Source organism: Pyrus communis, chromosome 7 (genome assembly GCF_963583255.1).
Source record: "Pyrus communis chromosome 7, drPyrComm1.1, whole genome shotgun sequence".
Lineage (NCBI taxonomy): Eukaryota > Viridiplantae > Streptophyta > Magnoliopsida > Rosales > Rosaceae > Pyrus > Pyrus communis.
The window spans coordinates 10727199-10743419 of record NC_084809.1 but is presented as its reverse complement, the minus strand read 5'-3'; positions in this window follow the sequence as shown (position 1 = coordinate 10743419).

Here is a 16221-nt window from a genome sequence, read left to right as displayed (position 1 = left end):
GGAGCTACGGGATAGCAGATGGATCTAAAATTGTGGAGATTGTTTTCGGATTCTAAGTCCTTGAGGTTGAGATTGTTATCTTTGTTTTCTGGGTCTGATTCGAGTTCAATTGACGAAAATGGAGAACCCAATTCCGCATATCGAATCAACTGTTCCTTCGTGAAACAAATAGGGGAAATCTGGGTTGTGGGTTCGTCGGGAAGCAAGTAGGGAGTTGGGTTGTGGGTTCGTCGGTGTGAAGGCAGAATTTTGGTGACTAGGTTCACAGGACGTTGGTGACTGGGTTCCCATAGTCTATCAGGACGAGGAAAGAGGGAGAAAGTGTGGTGGTCTGGTGGTGTGATTTCGGAGTGAGGACAGAAAGCTAGCAATGCAAGCAGTAACAGAGAGAGGTCTTAGCAATCCCATGGTTATTGGGGGGGTCTCGCTAAGACCTCTTAGCGAAGGGTTTTGTCCATGCGAGTCCATTTTAGTCTCATTAATGTAAATCCCAGCACAGAACAAACATGGTATTGGACTAACAGCTAGTCCAGTCTAATCCAGTCCCACTTAATGAGGGCAAACAAACGCCCCTTAAAATTTTTAACCTAGAAAATTTAGGTTTTAACTCAGAAATAGTTTTTCTCCTCCAACCTTTATGAGTTAAATTTTTAGCCCGAGATTATTAAAGAATAAATTTAGGATAATTTTTTTCTTAAAGTAACTTAAAAAAAAGTTATGTAGACTAACCTAATTTAATTTTATGAACATTTTAACATAAAAATATTTAGATTCTGATAAATATTGAAAAATCACTAAACTGGCACCATGAAACTCGTGGAATACTATGAAAGAATATGAAACACATAAAATAATTTTTTTTAAATTGCTTTAGCCGTTGGATTTAAATTTGGACCATTAGATTTTTTTTTTTTTTTTTTTTTTTTTTTACACCATTGAATTTAATCACATTAGAACTTAACCGTTGGAGTTAATGAATTTATAAATGTAAAACTAAAAAATTACACATATATGGTCGCCAACCCCACTAATCTGTGAGGGAATCAAATGAGGGTACTCCTTTTTAAAAAAAATATATTCATATAAAATTGGATGTTTTAAATTGCATCAAATAGAACTTCCACAAATTAAGTTGTAGAAATAGCATGAACGCGGTAGTTTCGCACCGTTGACAAAATATGCCTAACGTAAATGTTCTATTTATCGTCAATTTGTTGTTTGTTCGATAGAATTGACAAGAGTGTAAAGTCTACACGCTGTTAATTGTGCCACATCGTTGGCATTCTCATTTGTAGGGACTGGTATGAGCTAGGAGAGATTGTGCCGGGAATACAGCTCGATATACGAAGTATAATAATACAATTGGTCATAAATTTTGAAAACAAAATTTCAACCAATTGTATCATGACATGTACCGAGCCGTATTCTGGCACATTGAAAAATTTCTCATGAGCTAGGAAATACGTTGATAGCATATCAACCTCGTATCTATACCTTATCAATTTTGTATCTGTGTTGTAACAATACTAACGGTAAAATAGGTATTTAAGTGGAGATATTATAGATTTTTCATCTTTATCGATGGTGTAAATATCATGTTAATATGGTATTAGTGTTATTTCCTAAACGGCTCGTTTAGAGCAAATATTTTTTTGTTCGAAAAACACTTGAAATGCTTTTTTCAAAATTCACTTGCTTTTTTACTAAATATTGTTTTCAAAAACATTTTCACCAAAAACGATTCAAGTCATTTTAAAAGCACTTTCAAACGAATCTGTATTTCAGAAGTGCTAGAAATGAGTGCTGAAAAATCACTAATCTTAAATGAACTTTCATCCCAAATAAGCATCAAGGTTCAAGGTTGTCATGTTGGATGTTAGACTCTAATCCAACGGTTAATAGGTCAATATAGTTAATAAGGATTGATGTGGAATGTAAGTACGATTACGGTTTAGTTATAAGCTATAACCTGGACTCCAAGTAAAGTATATAATCCGATTATAATTGGAGAATTAGGGCTCTTGATACCATCCTATTTGGACTGAGATTTGGTAGATTGTATTCTTGTACAATAAGGAAGGTCCCTGCATACACCACCGAAACATATACTCAGAGAACTCCCCATAAGTTCGAGTAATATAGTGGTGGTGAGTGTGCAGAAGACCCTCCTCTAGTTCAAGGTGCTCAAGTGTGCTTGCTGCAGCTTCAGTGTTTGCTGTGCTTAGAATGATGTCTTCACAAGGTTAGTACAATGGTGTTTTATGTGACTCACAAGGTTAGTACAATGGTGTTTTAATGTCACGTAAATGTATTAAGTCTAATAGTTGGTATCAGAGCCAACGTTTTTGTAGTTAAAATCCATAAGAGAACTAACATACATGAAATCACGCTTGCAATATGAATGAACTGATGTTTCTTCAAGTTTTGATCCTGTTTTCTTTTCCACTACTATATCCAATGCTTGCATACATACGTATATGTACAAAGTTTTGAGAGATGTTATCCCTGCATATTTATAAGAATCTCGACTGAGTATAGAACTAAGTAATATACATAAAAGACTACAAACAAGTGCCATGATTACTTCTTATGCTATGCTTATATTCACAGAAACCCTAAAACTGTCTACCATGCATAACTAGTGTAAGAACTAATTTTTGGCCTAATGAAACTCAACAATTGTTTGCTTAAGAGTCTTGATTGTTAAGCATGTCTAATGATCGAAAGTTTTAAAGGTTCATGGCATGCTGAAAGTTTAACATGATGAATGTCTTTTGAGATGTAATTGGATGAACGAAACACAACAAATCCATTTCAGTCATTCAAGAAATGCTAAAAATTCAAGATCTGATTGATCAGCTTGTATCAGTAGCCATAATAATAAGGTTATATCCCCAAAGAAAGGTGTGACTAATGGATATTGGTTCGGTTATTGATAGCTCAGTGGAAACATATAAGATGCGTGAGCTGTGAAAGTTAATTGCCAAACAAAGGTGGATGGCTTTCATGTTGTACCATTACTTGTGTAACTTGTATATTTTGCACTAATACTAATTAAACTTGAAAAACTAAACAAAGGTTGAGTTGTTTAAGTTATACAGAATATAGAGTCTTGAATGCTTATTTTCGTTTGAAAATCTTTAAGTAATTAGCTCCCTAAATTCAATTCAAACGCTCAATGGAACCAACTATAAGAAGTGGAGGCAAGATATTGAAATAACTCTAGGGCTCATGGATTTCGATTTAGCTCCAAGAGAGAAAGAACCAGCCAAGTCTGCTAATGATGCAACTGCAGACAAGAAGAATGAATATGAAAAATGGGTTAAGGTTAACAAAATAACATTGCTGGTAATCAAAAGGTCAATGTCTGATCTGGTTCGAGGGGCAATCACTGAATCAGATAATGCTAAGGCATATCTTGACTCCATAGAAGCCAAGTTCAAGGAATCCAAAAAGGTTGAAACTGAAACACTCATGAACACCTTTATAACCACTAAGTACCTTGGTGGTGATGTGAGAGAGCACAATCTCTCAATGGTTAATGCAACTGCAAAACTTAATGCACTTAACATTAAGATAGATGATCTTTTTCTAGTTCATCTCGCTTTAAATTCTTTACCCCCTGAATACTCTCAGTTGAAAAGTACTTACATAGCTCAGAAAGAAAAATGAGACCTGAACGAGCTGATTGTGATTTGTGTGCATGAAGAGCAAAATAGTCGATAAGATAAAGGGAAGAAAAAAATTCAATGTAGTGCAGAATGTTAACCCTGCAAATCTTCCCAATGAGAAAGACAATCCTCCACATAAAAACAATAAAAGGGCTGCATGAAGGGTCAATAGGGGCAGTAACCATTTGAGAGTGCATGGGGGTGTTGGAATATAGTGTTTCTTCTGCAAAAAGGTGGGACATCAGAAGAAAGAGTACACTAGGTATAAACGTTGGAAGGAAAACAAAGAAAGTAAGAAAAACAAAGGTATGGTGCATTAATATTTCAGTTGGTTTTGAATCAAATTTCGTTGAGATATCTTATGATACCTGGTGGTTTGATACTGGTGCTACAATTCATGTAATAAACTCATTGCAGGGGTACATTAGTAAGAGGGTGCCAAACAAGGATGAGGTGTTAGTGTTCATGGGTAATGGAGCTAGAGTTGTTATAGAGTTCATTGGAGTAGTTAGGCTTGAATTATTTTCTGGTTTTTTGCTAGATTTGGTTGATGTTGCTTCTATACCTTTCATAAGAAGGAATTTAGTTTCAGTTAGTAGGTTTGTTAAATCAAAGTTTAAATTCGATATTAATGAGATTGGCTTTTCAATGTCTCGAAGTTCTGAGCTAATTGGTGATGGAGTACTGACTGGTGATATGTTCAAGCTTAACTGCAATATATCAATGAGTGCGGTTAACACAATAGGGCATAAACGAACACTGACAAATGACACCTCATCTAAGTTATGGCACAAAAGATTATGGCATATTTCTAGAGAGAGAATGCAAAGATTGACTAGAGAACAAATCCTGCCATCACTGAATTATAGTGATTTCAAATTTTGCACCAACTGCATTAAGGAAAAATTATAAACAAGAAAAAGAAAGGTTCATTAGAAGTACAAAGTTGCTAGAACTAATCCACACAGACATTTGTGGTCATTTCCCAACACAAACACATGATGGCTACAAGTATTTCATCACATTTACAGATAACTTTTCTAGGTTTGGGTATGTATACTTGTTGACTGAGAAACCTAGTGCCTTTGCTGTTTTCAAAATTTATAAAGCAAATGCAGAGAATCAATTAGACTACAAAATCAAGGTGGTAAGGTCTGATAGGGGGTGTAGAGTACTATGGAAAAATTTAGTGAGTTTGGTAGACAGCTTGGTCCATTTGCATTTTCTACAAGAGCATGGAATTGTTGCTCAATACACCAATCTTGGTACCTCTGAGCAAAATGGAGTTAGTGAAAGAAGAAATAGAACCTTGATTGAAATGGTAAGAAGCATGATGAGTAATTCGAAGCTACCTACCTTTCTTTGGGGAGAAATAATCAAAACTGCAAACTACTTGCTGAATAGGGTTTTTAGCAAGTCTGTTCCCAAGACACCCTTCGAATTGTGGACTAACAGAAAACCAGTGCTAAATCACTTGAAAGCAGAAGCAAGAGCATACAATCCAATGGAGAATAAGTTAAACCCTAGAACAATCACATGTTTTTTTGTAGGATATCCAGAAAGAACTAAGGGTTACATGTTTTATTGCCTTAGTTACACCTCGAGGTTCATTGAAACTAGGAGAGCCAAGTTCATTGAAGAAGTTAATGACGATCAATGGGAAGAGAATCTTGACTGGAATGAAGAGACCATAACACTGCAAGATGAAAACCTAGGTGATGCTGTGACAGATGAAGTTGTTTTACCAATTCCAGTGCAAAATGAACAAGTTAAAAAACTAATACAGGCTACTCTACAAGAAGAAATAGTTGCAGAAGAACCTGTGTAGTTGAACAACACACTAGTAATTCAAGAGGAGTATATTGAGCTTGTACAAATGGAAACCAGAAGATCTACCCATGCAAGAAAGCCTGCAATCTCATATGATTTCCTTGTGTATCTGCAGAAGATGAGTTTAATAGTCAAGAAGCAGATCCATTAAACTTCAAGACAACAATTGAGAGTCGAAATAATACACATTGGCAAGAAACTATGCAATCAAAATTGGATTCCATGAATAAGAACAAAGTGTGGGAGTTAGCTAAGCTTCCACAAGGATGTAAACCAATAGGCTGCAAGTGGGTTTACAAGACCAAGAGAGACTCAAAGGGTGACATTGAAAGATACAAATCTAGACTTGTAGCAGAGGGTTATACTCAGTAAGAATGAGTTGATTATAATGAAACATTATCTCCAGTCTCTACAAAAGACTCTTTTAGAGTGATCATGGCACTATTGGCTCACTTCAATTTATTTCTGCATCAAATAGACATTAAGATTGCATTCTTGAATGGAAATCTTGAAGAAAAGATCTACATAAAGCAACCAGAGGGTTTCATTCAAGAAGGGAGAGAGAATTTGGTCTGAAAACTTAACAAGTCCATTTATGGATTGAAACAGGCATCGAGATAGTAGTATTTGAAGTTTGATAAGGTTGTTTCATCACATGGTTTCGAAGAGAGCCCTAGTGATGAATGTGTTTACATGAAAAGGAATGGAAACTGTTTTATTTTTCTCATTCTTTATGTAGATAACATATTATTAGCTTGCAATAATGCATCATTGCTGAGTGACAAAAAGAAATTTCTATCAAAACACTTTGAAATGAAAGATATGGGAAATACATCATTTGTTGAGACTCAGATCATAAGGGATTGAAGTAAAGGGCTACTTGGCTTATCACAAAAAACATATATTGAAAAAGTACTTAAAAGGTTTAATATGGAAGACTCAAATGGCTGTGATGTTCCAATGACAAAGGGAGAGAAGCTTAGTAAGGATTAGTGCCCCAAGACTGAGTTTGAGAGAAAATAAATGGCTAGCAAGCCTTATGCTTCCCTAGTTGGGAGTCTCATGTATGCATAAGTATGTACCATACCTTATATTGCATATGCCATTAGCATATTGGGAAGGTTTCAGTCTAATCATGGTAATGCACATTGGACAGCTACCAAGAAAGTTTTAAGATATTTGCAAAGAATTAAATAGTATTGGCTAGTATACAAAAGGGATTCAAGACTCAAGCTAGTAGGCTATATGACTCAGATTTTGTATGCTGCCTTGATTCACTTAAGTCAACTTCAGGTTATATATTCACGTTGGCAAATGGGGCAGTGTCATGGAAGAGTGAAAAACAAGATACTGTTGCCACTTCTACCATGCAAGTTGAGTTTGTAGCGTGTTGTGAAGCTACATCACAAGCTATATGGCTGAGAAATTTTATCAGTAGTCTCGAGATTATAGATTCCATAACAAAGCCCGTTCAAATTTGGTGTGATAATAAAACTGTTGTCTTTTATTCTAAGAATGATAAGAGGTCTCCTAGAACTAAGCACTTGAACACCAAATATGCATTGACAAGGAAGAAGGTAAAGTTTGGAGAAATCAAGGTTGATTACATTGACACTTAAGCTATGCTTGTTGATCCACTCACTAAGGTATTACCAAATGCAGTTTTTCATAAGCATGCAGTCAATATGGGAATGACTGCAACCCTAGATTTGTCAAACTATTGGGAGTAATGATAATATGTAGTTTAATTATGCATGGTAGCTGGTATTGTGATAGTTAGTATTGAGTTTTGGTTTTATATTTTGCTAGTTATTGCACTTGGTTGAATTAAAGGTTTAATAAAAGGATGTTATTTCAGTAATTCATTACATTGTTCTAATATAATTTTAATTCATGTCTTTTGTTGGAAACTAAGGTTGTTGAAAGGTTAGAAGTAACTGATGTGTTTTTTGACGGAATTATGCAGCAGCAAAATGTTATTAGCTGCAATTGGTTATGTCATAAGATTGTTTGGCATATGAACTGAGTTTTCACAAAAATATATATGAGCAATTCTCATAGCTTGAAAGCTTCATATGAAGCATTAGACAATCAGGTATAAGACTGATTAAGTGGACCTGGAAGTGATAGAGTCAATGTTTTTGACTCATAGTTTTGTAACTCACTTCTGTACCAAGTCTGTGATTGATTACTTCATGTAAGTGAAGACCTTATTCAGTGATTGTAAGAGCTCATGGACACTTGTCTAGTTCATAATCTCCGATAGTTCTGAATGAGTAACTTTTGCTTGACAGAAGTATGCAAAAAGCTTAATAGCTTAATTGAATCCTTTGGCCAATGAAGAATCATGCTTACATATTCATTAAAGTTCTTTCTTGAATTAACTAATTGACCTAGTGGGAAAATGTTGGATGTTAGACTTTAATCTAACGACTAATATGTCAATATAGTTAATAAGGATTGATGTGGAATGTAAGTACGATTAGAGTTTAGTTATAAGTTATAACTTGGACTCCAAGTAAAGTATATAATATGGTTATAATTGGAGAATAAGGGCTCTTGATACTATCTTATTTGGACTAAGATTTGGTAGATTGTATCCTTGTATAATAAGGAATTTTGGTGCATGATTATGGGAATGTGCACTAGGGTTGTAGTAGTATAAATACCAAGGGAAGGTCCCTGCATACACCACTGAAGAGAACTCCCTATAGGTTCAAGTAATACAGTCGTGGTGAGTGTGCAGAAGACCCTCCTCTAGTTTAAGGTGCTCGAGTGTGCTTGCTGCAGCTAAAGTGTTTGCTGTGCTTAGAATGATGTCTTCATAAGGTTAATACAATGGTGTTTTAATGTCACATGAACGTATTAAGTCTAACATGTCATTGTTAAACTATCCTTTACCACCTTCGTCGATCATGCCCCAATTATTTCCATCAATCACCTTCATTAAAACCTTTTATTTTCTTATTTGGTTAATACTATAATTTATCCCTTAATTGTATTGGTTGATTTTGCTGGTTTATCTTTCTTAGTCATGTGACCAAGACTCACGGGAAAAACCCTAGCCTCTGCAAAAAACTTGGCAAAATTAGTTGTAGGGGGGAAAGGAAGGAGAAGCACTTATACTTTTCCTCCTCTATTTGGCTTATTCTTTTCATTTTTCTACTCTATTGTGGTCAATAAAAGCCCCCTTTGTGGTGGTTAAGTATGTGTTTAAGCTTGCTTAGATTTGAATTCTTCGTCACTTATTTTTTATCTTGTCTCAATCTAATCATTCTCCCCTTGTCTCAATCTAATCATTCTCCCCAAAAGGAGAATAGTGAAGACCCAAGATACTGATATTACTATGTCGTCCAACCAAATAAAGCCATATGTCATTTAAAACTCTCTCTAAACTTGTAACCAAACAACCAATCTCTCATACCTTCCAATCTTATTTATCCCTCTTTCATCCCCAACCATGACACAAATCTCAAATCCAACTTAAATTTCTCCATTAATTTCTCTTCTCCATCGAACCTAATCCTCTTGTTAGCCATGGCAACACCTATGCACCTGCTCATTCACTGGTCGCGACTTGGCGTAACTTCCTCTCCTTGCTGCCGCGGTTGCACATAGAATAAAGATGATGGATTGGGGGTGGGTTTGACCGAGGTGAGAGGAAGGAGGAGTCGTTGGTGCGGTCAATGAAATGGGAGTGGGTCGATGGAGGCAGAGGTTGGAAGAGTTGAAGATTTGTCCAAATCTCCATTCCAGAAGCTATGAAGGTGTTTAGTTATGAAAATTGTAGTAGCTTGAGATAGTATAAAATGAGTAGATGTCAATTTTTTATTAGTGGTTAGTAAATTGGGTACTGGCTAATCAGTACCCAAGTATTGTTCTTCCCAAAATACTATCTCTTAGAATTATTCTGGTAGTTGGGTAGTGTAGGTTTTGCAAGAGATGGTGCTAAATTTATGTGATGTGCGTTTTCTAGATTATAGTGTGGCTTTTGTCTAAGTTAGATTTGACCTTTTGGACTTGTGTCTTTTGTTCAAGTATCATGGTGGCGTTGATACTGTATATCTTGATACAACCGGTACCTTCATAGGTGGCTTTGTGCACATAATCCACATTGTAGTGATCACTATTTGTTTCTTTTGCAGTTCCTCTTCAGAGTCAATGCCGCCTGTATTCAAAGTGTAGATGTAGATTTTGTACACGACCGAATTGATGAAATTTCACCTAGAAGAGAACAAATACCGTTAGCCTAATTGACGAACACCCTGGAAAAAGGATGGAAGTTTCCGCTAAAGGTCATCTGATGCTTAAGTTAGAAAAGTAGTAAGGAGAAAAATAGAACTTGAGATAGTTCTGGATAATAAGTGGCGATAACCATTTCTCTAGTAAACTTCGTTACTTATAGGGAAAAAACCCTAACAAGCAGCTAAGAAGAGAGGCTACAGAGCATACCAAACAGTTCTTGATAATGCAGGCCACTCTTTGCAATCTTGCTAGATAGTATTCTTGAAGTTCCTTGTTGGTAAAAGCACAAGTCCGCCAGACACCCAAGGGGAGACTCTGGAGAGTCAGTCTTCTGCCACCATAGGATTGGGTATAACCTGATAACAACATGTATTATAGGCAGTCTAAAGAGCCCTTAATAAGTATCATGGGCGGCCCAGAGAGCCAAAGACCCGTACTATGGGCGGCTTGGAGAGCTTATGGTAAGTTAATGACCAAGTGTGCACTGATGGGCTAAAGCCCACAGAAGCTAGATTTTTTAATGAATAAGCTTAAGTCACGAAATTGATTCAACTAGACCATTTATGGGGGTTGTTGACGTGCTGTAGAAAATGTCCGAGCTGGCAGCAATAGTTCATCTTGGAGCAACCAAACCTGATGTGATAACGCTAGAGGCATTGATGGCTAATACCTATGCATTGTTGCTGCTACCATTGTGATGTTGCACCCGTTATTGCTCCGTGACCGAGGCTATGATGCTTGATGGTGGTGCGATGCGGTTGCAATGACAACTTTGGCAGCAATTTGAAGCCTCGAGAAGTCGCAGCAATCCCAATTCGTAGTGAAAATGGCTTCAATGAATAAAATGTGCGGCAAGGGTCATGATCTATTGATACTTTAGATTCATGTTCTAAGGCCTTAGAGAATCCATCACAATTACAAATGGTGAGGGTTGGCTGTTGTTGCTCTTGCTCGCGGTTCTCCATGTATCCAAGGTTATTTAATCTGAACAAAGATCATGAACGATGAACAAAGAACACTTAAGAAAATTTTTGGAATTTACTTTCTTTGCTCAGATCTTTAAGCACTCGTTGAGTGTAACTTAATTTTTCTCTCAATGAAAGCATATTGTAGATGCAAATTTTGTACATGGCTGAATTGACGAAATTCCACTTATAAGAGAGCAAACTGTTGGAAGTATGCCCACAAAGCCACTTATTTGATGTAATAGCTTTTGGAATACTTATTTTGTTAAACTATTATATGTTTAATGAAGGGCAAAACTTATTGTTAATCACTATTTATTGTATTATATGTTTAAGTAATAAGGGAATCCAAGGAATGTATTTAATCTAATAGAGAATTGATCTAAGTTAGATTAACGAGACCTTTCTCTTATGTTCATTCCTAAAACGTTCCTAGCTATAGGATTACCAATAGGGCATTGACAATCCGCTAAGGTTAGTATGTGTTATGTTAACTCAAGCGTGAATATGACTAGTCTCAAGTAAGAACTAAAAAAAAAAAGAGTTCAAACATACATGTCATGTAAGAACTCAAAAGTTGCAATATGCAAAGTAGTCCTTTAACCTAAGGCATCATAGATGTCTAATAGTTAGCTCATTGATCTTTGATCATGTCAAAGGCATTCCATCGAGAGTGTCCACGACATTGTTGGGATCAAGCTATCTAGTCATGTAGGCATATGAATGCACAACAAGGGATCTCTAACCTTCCATGGTGGAGGGAGAACACTTCGAGATATGATTCAGGAGTCTTTGGCCAAAGTATACGAATATGACTTAGGAAGTTTGTTCCAAATCATATTCAATTGAATCATATAGAGAATCACATTGGATAGTAGACATGAAACAAATTATCACTCAAACAATGTGATTAAGAGTATTGTATTAGAGAATGACCGTATTGCATTGTAATTGTAACCATGGTTCTAAAAAACGCTAGGCGCTAGTCAGGCGGCGAGCTAGGCAGACGAGGCGGATTTAGATTTATTATATATTATATGACTATATAATTACTTATTTTATGTATCTAATATGATAGTCTAAGGAAAAAAACCATATTTAAGTAATTCATATAACATTTATATGTAACATATATATATATTTATTTATTTATTTATATCCCAACATTTTAAAAGATGACAAGACCATGCAATGCCAGTTGGTGGTTTCAAAATTAAAAACCGGTTCCACTCCACCTCTCTCACATTCCCCCAATAACAAGACCATGCAATGCACCAGTAGGTGGTATCAAAATTTAAAACCGGGTTCCATTCCCCAAGGTGGAGCCCAGATCAAAACCACATTTGACTCATTGGAAAGTGAAAATACTATGCCCATTCAACCCTTTCGTTTCTTCTTCTTCATTAGCCCTTTCAGAAGCTCAAAGCTAAATCTTCAAGACTGCAACTCGCGCCACCGAGGCTCTCTCTCTCTCTCTTCGTACTCTCTCTTCCCGCATCTGCTCATAGACGACAAGCTTTAGAAGCTCGCTGAGGCTCTGTTGTTTCTACGTACAACATCGAAAATTGCAGATTTGTTGTGAGAGTTGCAGCGATTTTGGGATTTGCAGCCACCTTGACTGCCGTCTAGCACCGCCTAGAACGCCTAATGAGCGCCTAGGCGGCCACCTAAATCCTCCCCACCTTGAGTGAATGTTTTGGCCGAAATCAAGTCTGGGCACCACCGCCCAGCACCTAGGCCAATTTTTAGAACACTGATTGTAATTGGATAGGTTCTCCAACCACTTCTACTTAGATTGGGTAGCCATGACATACTGCTAGGTGTCACTCATGGTTGTGAAAGCCTTGAAGATTAGCAAACACTAATCTTCATCATAGGGAGTTTTGAAATGCAGTTTCAATTCACAATCGACCGTTAAGAGTAACAATCGCCCACTGCCTCGCTAATTGGGACTTAATGGATCGTACACCAAGTAAGGATGAAAGTGAAGAAATATAAATAAAATGGATAAGCAATTAAATGGTTTAATTAGGAATGGTCAACATTAATTAATTAGTTAATTAATTATACAAAAGGTTCGTATTGGGCTTTCAAGTTAGTTTCCAGTCTCGGGGCCCAAAAAGGTTTTGGTCCACAAGGCCCAATATGTTTAAGTTGTATGACAACTAAAACAAAATGGGCAATTAGCCCAATAACTATAGGATGGCCAACCATAGGGTAAGTGGTAATGAACTTGGCTTAATTGCAAGTTTGCCACTCACATGTAAGGTGGTATAAAGGCAACTTTATAGACATTCTTTCACTATGGTTTTCTTTGAGGCAAAAGAAGAGAGACTTTTTCTCCCTTTTTCCCTATAGAGGCTGGCCACTTAGGGGGAAAATAGCTAGCAATCTTTTCTTCCTCTAAGTCATCCATTTCATCTTCACACCACATCCTTGGTGTGGAGGCTTAGAGACACCAAACTTTTGGTGTTCTTGGAGATCCTTTCCTCACATCCTTAAGGAGCAAAGGAGTATCAAAAGGAAGAAAATCACAAGGAAGATCTAAGGAGCTAGGAGGTGACTTGAAGGCCCTCCACTTGGGTGAATCCCTTATGTAAACAAGGATGAGCTTCAAGGGTAATGAATCTCAAAATCCTTGTGCTTCAAGGGTAATGAATCTCAAAATCATTTCTTCTCTTTATTGTAGTTAAAGAGTTTTGTGGTTCACCATTCACTAGGCTTTGAAAGTAATGGGTTTTAGAATTGTTTTTGAATGCATGCCTACTTTAAAGTTTATTAGTTTGCTTATGTGTTCAAATGTTCTCACATGTTCTTAGCTAGGACAAAATTTATCCTTCACAAACACTATTAGCCTAATTGACGAACACACTTAAAAGGGTGGGAAGATGTTCGCCAAAGGGTCTCTAATGTTAAGTCAGATAAGTAGTAGAGAGAAAAATATAACTTGAAGAGTTATGAGTAGCAAGTGGCGATTACCGTTTTCCTTTGATTGACTTGGCTATTTATAGGGAAGAACCCCTAGCAAACAACTAGGAGTGGAGGCTACGAAGCATACTAGGCAGTCTTTGATGATGCATGCTAGTCTCTATGGTACTGCCATCTAGTATTCTTAAAGGTCCATGATGATAAGAGCACATGTAGGGAAGACACCTAATGGGAAACTCTAGAAAGTCGATGCTTTGCCACCATTGAACTGAGTATGGCCTGATGGCATGACATAGAATACGTGGCCCAGATAACCCATATAAATGTCCTGGGCGGCCCAAATAGCCCATAATCCATGGTGTGTTAGTGGTATAAAAACCTAAATTACCTTAGTGCAGACTACGTCATATTGTCTTAGGATAATTTTGTGGTCTACTCATGACGTCAAGTGTAAAATCATCATGTTGAACATATAATCTACGTGTCTTTCTCCTATTGGATGTGGTTAATTTATGCCTCCACACATAGAGTGTTCTCTTACTGGTTTTGTTGGTCATTTTGCGCGCAAAGTCTCCCATGAGGTGGATTATGAAGTGATTAAATTTCTAGTTGCTAGGATTGAAGTTCTTTTGGCTTTGTTGTGCTGCATGTGTTCTCATGCTTGTCACACCCAAAGATATGTCGATAAGGTGGCTATTAGATTGGCCAATTTGACATTATTTTTTAGTCATTTTTGTTTAAAGATCCTTGGGATTTAAATCAGGATGTCCCATTTGAAGTTTTTTTTAATTTTTAATTTTTTTTTTAATTTAAAATGCTAATAAACTGCCATTAGGGGTGGGCACTTGAAATCGAAAACCGAAACTGAAACACAAACCAAATCAAACCACCGAACGGTTTGTAGGAAACGGTTTGGTTTTGGTTTTGGTTTTGGCTTTTGAAAACCGCACCGAAACCGAAACCGTACCTTAAATTAGATATCCTGTTTTAATTAGTTGTTTGTTAGAGTCCATACATTTAGTATGTACATGTCATAATAATGATTATTTTTTCCAAATTATATCCCTCATCAAGCTTGGCATCTCAATGTTTCTTTATAGGAAAAGATGAAAATTTTATTACCAGTAAAAGTACCTCAGAACCCTAATTTACAAGTGGAGAATGACATCCTATATAATAGACTAATAAAAAATGCAAATGAAAAGTAAAAAAGAAACAATGAGCATCAAATAAGAGTAGTCACAATAGGAAAGATACAAGGACCGAATCTCTAATCAAGTAATAAGCCGAAACACTCCATTTGGGTACTTTTTCCTGCTGACACAATCTATCATCTGTGCAATTAGCTAGCTAGAGTAAAGAAAAGAATTCTCATGTGGGTTGGTTAATTAATGTATTGTATGAAATGAAATCGTGGTATGTGTAGATAAGTATAAATTTTAAATTGTACATATTTTCTGAAAAAATCAAACCAAAATTGTTTGAAACCACACTGAACCTAACCAAACGGTTTGGTTTCATTTCGGTTTTGGTTTCAAAACCGCACTGAACTGCACCACAGAAAGTTGCGGTTTCACTCAAAATCGCACCGAACCAAACTGTGGTCACCCCTAACCACCATCGTTTGCCAAAAAAAAAAAAAATTATATTGTTTTGTATAAGCATGGGGCTTTGTCCTATAAATAAACACCCGATTTACATCCGAGTTGTGTTCAAGTTCCATCGTATCATTCTGCATTTTTAGAATTAACAATCGTCTTTTGTCATAGTAAAAGATTTTTAACTAAACCAATTTGAACTTTTAAGCCAAAAAAAAGAAGAAAAAGATTTCAAATGGGGTCCTCGAATTGGAATGGAAATGTAAAACATTTCGTAGACAGGAAGAGCTCAACCAGGTGAGTTAGATTAAGCTTTTTAAATGAATTTTTTTATTACTATTTAATGTTAAATAAAATAAAATTGCAAACAAGAAGCAGTAATGTGTAACGTCAGCACCAATGCCGGGAAGGGAACGCTAGCACGGGTGTTAGATTTTCTCAAAGACTCAAAACTAATATCGATGGCGATAGTTGTTTAAAATTAAACAAATATTTGTATTTTCAATGTTTTAAATGAAAATGGTTTCTTTTGGTATGCCCTTGAAATTTGATTTCGGTCTCCTTTTTTTTCTTTTCTTTTTTCTTCTGCAACTCATATTGTTCTAATTAACTTCCTAAATTCGATTTTCATTCCGCATTATCTGAGTTAAGCTAATTTTGTAAAATGGGAGTCGATTTTTCTCATACATCAAGAAAGTGGCCTATTTCATGGAGTTGACAAATTCAACTAACGTGGGATAAAAATTAAGTTTTGAAGAGAATTACGTGGAACGAATACTTAAGTGAAAAACGAGACTAAAATCAAGGCATGTATAGCGAAAAAAAGAAAAAGAAAATTACAGATGAATGTTGAGTGTGAAAAGAATATAAGTGTGCAGAATTCCTTGGATAAAAACCTACATATTACCACATGAAAACTGAGGTGGTGGACTTTTTGCGCTTGTGATCTTCAAACAACAATATTTTCGTTTTCAACGGTATGGT